The sequence below is a fragment of the Stenella coeruleoalba genome (genome assembly GCF_951394435.1).
Source record: "Stenella coeruleoalba genome assembly, chromosome: 3".
Taxonomy (NCBI): Eukaryota; Metazoa; Chordata; class Mammalia; order Artiodactyla; family Delphinidae; genus Stenella; species Stenella coeruleoalba.
Window position 1 is genome coordinate 73,335,944 of NC_137148.1, and position 7,999 is coordinate 73,343,942.

Consider the following 7,999-nt stretch of genomic DNA (forward strand, 5'->3'; position numbering starts at 1 on the left):
TTTAGTCTCCATTTTACTTGATTTTTTGACTTCTCAGTTGCATTTAAAAACTCCTTTTTTCCTGACATTATACTCTCCTGATTTTTTTTCCTACTCTGGCTTTCCTTAGTCTCTTCCTCTTCGTTTCTACTCTTTATTTTTTAATCCAATCTCAGTTAACTAGTGTTCTTCAGAGCACCATCCTGAACTTTCTTCTCTTTTCATTATCCACTGTATACCCAGGACTTTTGTATAAATGGCTCCTTCTGCCTAAAATCGAAAATACATTCTCTTCCCTTCCCTCTATAAACTCTCTCTCTCTCTTTATGTCTGTTTTTCTCTTTCTCTTTCCCTTCCTGCCCCCTTTCTGTCACCCACCCGTCCCCTCTTTCTTTCTCTCCTCCACCGTTACCACCCAATCCTCACTGATTTTAATACTCATTTAACACTTCCTGTTTCACATTCAGTGAAAATTACCCCGGGAGATCTTCTCCAACTTCTCAGTCCAAATTATATAATCTTTTCGCACCCCGTGCATTTCTTGTATATCTAGTCATTTGTGCTATTATTTGTTTCTTGACCACACGACCCACTGGACTCAAAGATTTGTGTGTTGACTCTGCACTTGTTTGTTCACACATGCATCCCCTGGGCTCAATATCATTTCTGGTATATAGTAGGATCTTAATAAATATTCTTGAATAAAAGGGTAAGCAGACTCAGGACTATGACTTTGCATAAGTATATGGTGATATCATTTAGCTATAAATGGAATTTAAGAGGGAATAGAGTTTACAGAAGATGAAGAGTTTAATTTTGGATACGTAATGTTCAAAATGCTTTTGAGGGGGATATTCAAGAAGAGGGACAGTAGGATGCTTGATATGTGCATCTGAGACTGAAGAGAGCAGTATCGGTTGGGATTATTGACCCATAAGTTACCAGTATATGGGAGATATATGGGATAACGAGAAAAGAAATGGTTCGGAGAGTGTATATAGCCTGAAAAAGAGGACCATACACAGATGCAGCTGGCAGTGATATGGTCTAATTCAGCACTTTTCTCCTTATAGGCAGATTTTCTCAGCTCAGCCCATTAGACCTAAGAGTCACTGAGTTACAGAAGTAAAATATTTAATTCCATAACATTTCTAAACACATATTTCTCACATTTCTATATAATCAATCCTGAGCAGCCTACTGTCTATGCAATAACAAGATGTATGTCTATGTGTGTTTCTTATTTTTTAAATCATTTCACTTCTCAAAGTTCTCAAGTGGCCTCCCAAAACACTCAGAATAAAACCCAAAGTCTTTGTATCATGGCCTATGCTGTCTTCTGCCTTCTCCAGGCTCACCTTTGTTCTCACTATCTCTCTCTTTCTACTTTCTCATCTGCTCTGCCCTCACTGGCCATCTCTGGAGATGCTGTACTCCCAGCCACAAGTACCCCCGGCCACAGCTAGGACAGGTTCTTCTCATGTGTTTCCATAGCTTGGTTCCTCCTTTCTTCCTGTTTCTCGTCAAGTGTCACCTTAAGAGAATGGCTTCACTTGACTCCTATCTAAAATAGCAACCTGAACTGTTATACTCTGTCCTCTTTCTTCTGTGTTTTCTTTTCATTTCTTCTTTATCAATTTAATTTGTGTTTCTTCCCCATCCCTCTCCCCAACATAATAAGGTTAAGGAGAATGTGAATACTTAGTGTTTGGCTCATTCTCATAACCTCAGTTCTAGAACAGTGTTTAACCCTTAAAAGCCACTCAATAAATGCTTGATGAATGAATGAATGTGAAAAAATACAGTAGAAGATGCAGAAGAGGTATGGCATGGTGGTTAAGTGCAGGGATTCTGAAGTCCATCTGCTTGTGTGACTCCATCATTCACTAGTTGGGAAAACTACTTCATCTCTCAGTCCCTCATTTATCTTATATTTAAAGTGAGGGTCACCATTCCACTTACTTTATAGTGTTGCCATGAGGATTAAAAAAGATATTACACAGAAAACCCTGTTCCAATGCCTGGTGCATAGTAAGCTCTCAATAAACATTTAAACCTTATTAATATTAGCAGCCCAAATCAATGCACTTTATGGATTACACCATTTATTTAGGAACTGTTTACTGAGTACCATTACATGTTACATATTTTTCTGGAGATTGGGGTCACAGTGATTAATAGGATAGAGATATAACTTAAAAACTATTTCTTGAGACCAGAGTTTAAAAATATATTTATCATTTAAATAATTTTGAATCAACCTGAAATTTATTATCAAGTATCCAACATTCAAAGACACTTTTGAAGAATAGCATTTTTTCCTTTTTCCTTTCCATATCTGTAAACAGCAATTCAAATTTCCACCAGGGCTTGGCAAATTGATATTTACTAAAACTCTCTAACTCTGGGAAAATTCTCCCCTCAACTTATATGCTATTGATCCTCAGCTCAATGAAGAGAAACATAAAAATCTTCTAATAATTATACTCCTATTCCAAAATCTGGTTTACAAGCATGGGAACTAGTCAATGATAGATTCAAGATACTGCCCCTTTTTCATTTATCTTACTTTAAATATTATTCATCTTTGAATTTTTTTCTTGTGAACTGATGAAGCAGTGAGTAAGTGTGGTTAATGGCTTAAAATAACTTGTATAAAAGTTTTCAAAAACTATTCATGCTCCTCCAGCCCCACTCCAAGTATGTGTTCAAGTAAACACCAGTTAACACTTCTTGGAGACCAAGTATCCTTTTCTTTTCTTTTTTTTTTTTCTTTGATTTGATTTAATTTAATTTAATTTAATTTTGGCTGCGTTGGGTCTTTGTTGCTGTGCGCAGGCTTTCTCTAGTTGCGGTGAGCAGGGGCTACACTTTGTTGTGGTGTGTGGGCTTCTCTTTGTGGTGGCTTCTCTTGTTACGGAGCTCAGGCTCTAGGCGCACAGGCTTCAGTAGTTGTGGCCTGTGGGCTCTAGAGCGCAGGCTCAGTAGTTGTGGTGCACGGGCTTAGTTGCTCCACGGCATGTGGGATCTTCCTGGACCAGGGATCAAACCCGTGTCCCCTGCATTGGCAGGCGGATTCTTATCACTGTGCCACCAGGGAAGTCCCCCAGGTATTCTTAAGCACGCTCCTTTTTCGGTTTTCTTTCTAAACTCCTTTAAGCTTACTATGCTACGTCGCCTAATCCCTTGCTCATCACCTCGTGAGTTGTGTTCGTTGGTTGGTTCCTGAATGATATTTTCTGTGCTCAGCAGCATATCATTGAATCCTAATTTCCTCAGCGTTGAAAAAGAAAATAAAATTAGTTTTTAAAAAGGAAGCTAAAGGCCTGTCTTCAAACCAGTTCTGATATGTTTTCCAGGAAATTAACAATACATCTGGTCTTATGAGTAGTTGTTATATTTAAGCGGCATTAAATAGTTTTCTCTTCTCACACCATTCCCCGAAACAAAAACAGTTCCACCAATTGTTATTCAGAGTCTAAAATGCACATGTGAGTATAATTCCTTTGGGTCCTGAATATTTTTTGGTCTTTTAAAGTGCCATGTTTAAATAAAAGTTATCATGAAGGAGTGTAACTTCAATCTTTATTACGCTATTACTCTGCTAACTTCAGAAATATGATTTGGGTGCCTGGAGAGGTGGGGGATAGTGTCTGGGTGCTTAGGGGGATAGTGTTTGGGTGCCTGGAGAGGTGGGGGATAGTGTCTGGGTGCTCGGGGAGGGGGCATTGTCAAAGAGGGGAGAGACACTGCAATAGGGACCTATGAGAATACCAAAGACCGAGTCACGTATTTTACACTTTTTCCTCTAAACTTCCATAAGAAGAAAAGATTTAGATCTGTGAGTAGTCTAATAAAATATGGTTATAATACTAAAATTTAAGAATAAGAAGTATTTTTGAATTAATTAGGTTTTCGTTGCCATTCACACTTTTCTAAATGGGAGGACAGGATATTTGAAAAACTACAGTGTGGCTAAGTACTATTTACCAGTGCACACCGGTTAAGTGGCTGCAACAAACCAGGTTCCATACCAGATGAAAAAGGCAAACTCCTCCTAGTCAAGAAGCTTATAATCCTGTGCTGAACAAAGCAAGTAAGCAATCCCTTAACAGACACTCTAAAAGAAACCAAAGAGGTATCAGAGAGAACTTTCAGCTCTATCTTGAAGGTTGCTCAAGAATTTGGGAGAAAAAGAAGGACATTGCAGCAAGAGGGACACATGTGCCCACGATAAGGCATGATGAGTGCACTAAGTTGTCTAGTAAGGCAGCATGAGAAAGATGTGTAAGAGTGCTGAGAAATATGACAAGAGAGGCAGGGGCTTTGAAAAGCATGGTTAAGAGCATGACTTCATCTTGTAGATTTGTTGTTGTTGTTTTTTAATTTTTATTGGAGTATAGTTGATTTACAATGTTGTGTGAGTTTCAGGTGCACAGCAAAGTGAATAAGTTATACATATACATATATCCACTCTTTTTAAAAATTCTTTTCCCATATAGGTCATTACAGACTATTGACTAGAGTTCCCTATGCTATACAGTAGGTTCTTATTAGTTATCTATTTTATATATAGTAGTGTGTATGTGTCAATCCCAATCTCCCAATTTATCCCTCCTCCCTTTTATCCCCTGCTAATCATAAATTTGTTTTCTACATCTGTGACTCTACTTCTGTTATGTAACTAAGTTCATTTGTACCTGTTTTTCTGTTGTTGTTTTTTTTTGCTGTACGCAGCCCTCTCACTGTTGTGGCCTCTCCCGTTGCGGAGCACAGGCTCCAGACGCGCAGGCTCAGCGGCCATGGCTCACGGGCCCAGCCGCTCCGTGGCATGTGGGATCTTCCTGGACTGGGGCACGAACCCGCGTCCCCTGCATCGGCAGGCGGACTCTCAACCACTGCGCCACCAGGGAAGCCCTGTACCTGTTTTTTAAATTCCACATATAAGCGATATCATATGATATTTCACTTTCTCTGTCTGACTTACTTCACTCAGTATGACAATCTCTAGTTCCATCCATGTTGCTGCAAATTACATTATTTTGTTCTTTTTTATGGCTGAGTAACATTCCATTGCATATAGGTACCACATCTTCTTTATCCATTCCTCTGTTGATGGACATTTAGGTTGCTTCCAAGTCCTGGCTATAGTAAGTAGTGCTGCACTGGACATTGGGTTGCATGTATCTTTTCAAATTATGGTTTCCTCCTGATATATGCCTAGAGATTGCTGGGTCATATGGTAGTTCTATTTTTAGTTTTTTAAGGAACCTCCATACTGTTCTCCATGGCGGCTTTACCAATTTACATACCCACTAACAGTGTAGGAGGGTTCCCTTTTCTCCACACCTTCTCCAGCATTTATTGTTTGTAGATTTTTTCATGATGGCCATTCTGACCAGTGTGAGGTGATACCTCATTGTAGTTTTGATTTGCATTTCTCTAATAATTAGTGAAAAAATGCTCCACATCCTGTAGATTGTAGAAACCATGCCAGTTTTAGAAAGATCATTCCAGGTGCATTTTGAAAGAGTTTCCAGTCAGAATGATATGGCTTTAATGAAGGCCATAATGATGAAATCAAGGGAAACTGGTTAAGGTGGTGCTCATCAGAATTGAGAAGACAAGAGAAATTTGCAAGTTGGTTTAGCTAACTGACTGGATGGAGAGTGGAAGGAAGGGAGAAGCAGTTTCTGACTTGGACAGCTAGTTCAAGGGTAGCACCATTTTGATAGAACGTATGGAGAGAGAAAATGTAAGAGTAAAAGGATTTGTAACTTGAGCACATTTAACTGAAGGTTAACAGGATGTATGGATAAAAATGCATAATGAGAAGTTAAAAACAGATTTATAGCTCTATAAAAATATCTGTCAAGATCCAGATTATTTGAAGTTATCAAGAATAGGAATGAGATTACACAGAAAGTGAGTCATGTGAGACTAGAATGAACTAAGAAGAGAGCACAGGAGGAACATCAAAATTTAAGACCCTTGTAGATAAGGCAGAGTTCCAAAAGGAGGACAAATAGTGTTGTCAGAAAGTAAGTAGAGAAACAAAAGAATTTTGAATTATCAAAGGGAGGAAAAACTTTCAAAGCTGTGGGAATGGTCAATAGTGCCAAAGGCATCTTCGGAATCAAAGAAAATGAGAACTTAAATGTGACCCTTGGCTTTTATGATTAAGGAGGTGGTTACTTACCTTAACAAAGCAACTTTAATGAATAGGAATCAAATGGTAGTGGTTAAGAAGTGACTGGGAATTATGGAATTTGAACAGCGGATGTATATTATTCCTTTAGAAGCTTGACTCTAAAGAAACAAGAAATAAAAAAGAAAAAGGTCTGATATAAAGAGTGGGTAAACAAGAAATATATATGTTTTTAATCTTCTTTTTCTTTTTCAGTGGAAGATGAGTAAGGTAGAAGTGTATCCCTCAGAATTAACGTGGTCCTTGATATTAAATGCTTTATGAAAAACTCCTTATTTCTTTTCTATTATGATTTTGATCAGTAAAAAATTAATCACTCAGCAGTACCACAGATCTAGATAGGAGGAAAAGGTCTATTTTTGAATAGGAATAGGGCTATTTTTTTTTTTCCTGGAGGCAGCATGGGATGAGGTTATAATGTTTTAGGAGTAAATCATTTTTCTTTTTAAAGGTAAGAGGCAGAAAGTTGAGGAAATAAATTCCAGATGATCTTGGTTTTCAAAATAAGAGGCAAATATACATTGGGAGTAAGTAGGTAAAAGTTTAATACTGGTTTCCAAGGAATAATAAAACTTTGGACAAATACTCTAGAAATGGAAAAGGGTACTAGTAAAATGTATTTAAAATTACTTATCAACCTAGAGGGCATTGTTAAAATCAGAAGCTATATATTTGTAAATGTACCAAATGACATGCTTCTGTGATTTTTTTCTAGCACTGCTCAGTATGTATGTAGAAATGTAGAGAGTGGATGACTGGGCTTATCCAGGGCTAAATACTTGTAGCACAGGGACACAGGAAGTATGATCCTAAAGGTGCTAGCAAGAGAAAAACTTAAGACACTGTCTAAGGATTCTATGCTGGATAAGAAGGAAGGTAAAGCCAGGAGAAAACCCATTTAGAGACTTGGAGAACGACAAGGGTAGTGCCTGATATTCCTGGAAGTGTAGATACTTCAGATAAAGAGGGAAAGTAGTCAAGCACTTTTTTCAAATGTATTGGTAACTGCATACTTCAGATCTATTGTAAGGGCTGCTTGGTTGAGAGAAGTAACAGTGAAAATAGAAATGACCTTAAAGAAATAGGAAAATGATCTAACAAAACAATCGGGATGAGTTTCAGTTGATATAAGTGCAAAGTAGCATCCTTTGTGACAAAAACTTGATACAAGTACAGAGTAGAGAAATAGACAAAGATGAGTGGAAAAGAATAGATGTGGGTAATATCTAAACCAAGGTCCATGTATTTAAGACAGTTAAGGGGAGGAAACAACCTAGATTCTTTTCTTTTAAGCAGTTTCAGAAATTTGAGTATTTAGGGAAATTTTGAGATTTATTTTTGAAAAAGCAGTTGGATGTGAGCAGCAAGAAGTGAAAGTGAAATTTTTTTAATTGCCAGAAAGAAATAAAATCTCTGAAGCTTTCTCTCATGTCTACCCATAGTACAAACAACAGCCTTTCAGGAACAATGTGTCAAGAAATCATTTGTTGTATAGATAAATATATTTATTTCAGGCAGAACACCAGGAATCTATATCATGTTCTTGGTATAGTTTAGACTGTGACTTTTTTTTTCTTTAAGGGTACTAGGAAGAAAATAAGATTTCTCCAGAAAAAGATGATTATATACAAAGCAAGACTTAGCTAGTTTGTTCTTTAATGTAGTAGAATTTACAATCATGCAATACATTGAATGGGGTAATAATAAATGATTCATGAGTGGATCAAATGATGGGTCTCATATTTGATGTGCATGCAGTCTTATCCTAGGCCACTGAGCCAGACTTTCAGATGGGCCTTTGCCTTTCACTCT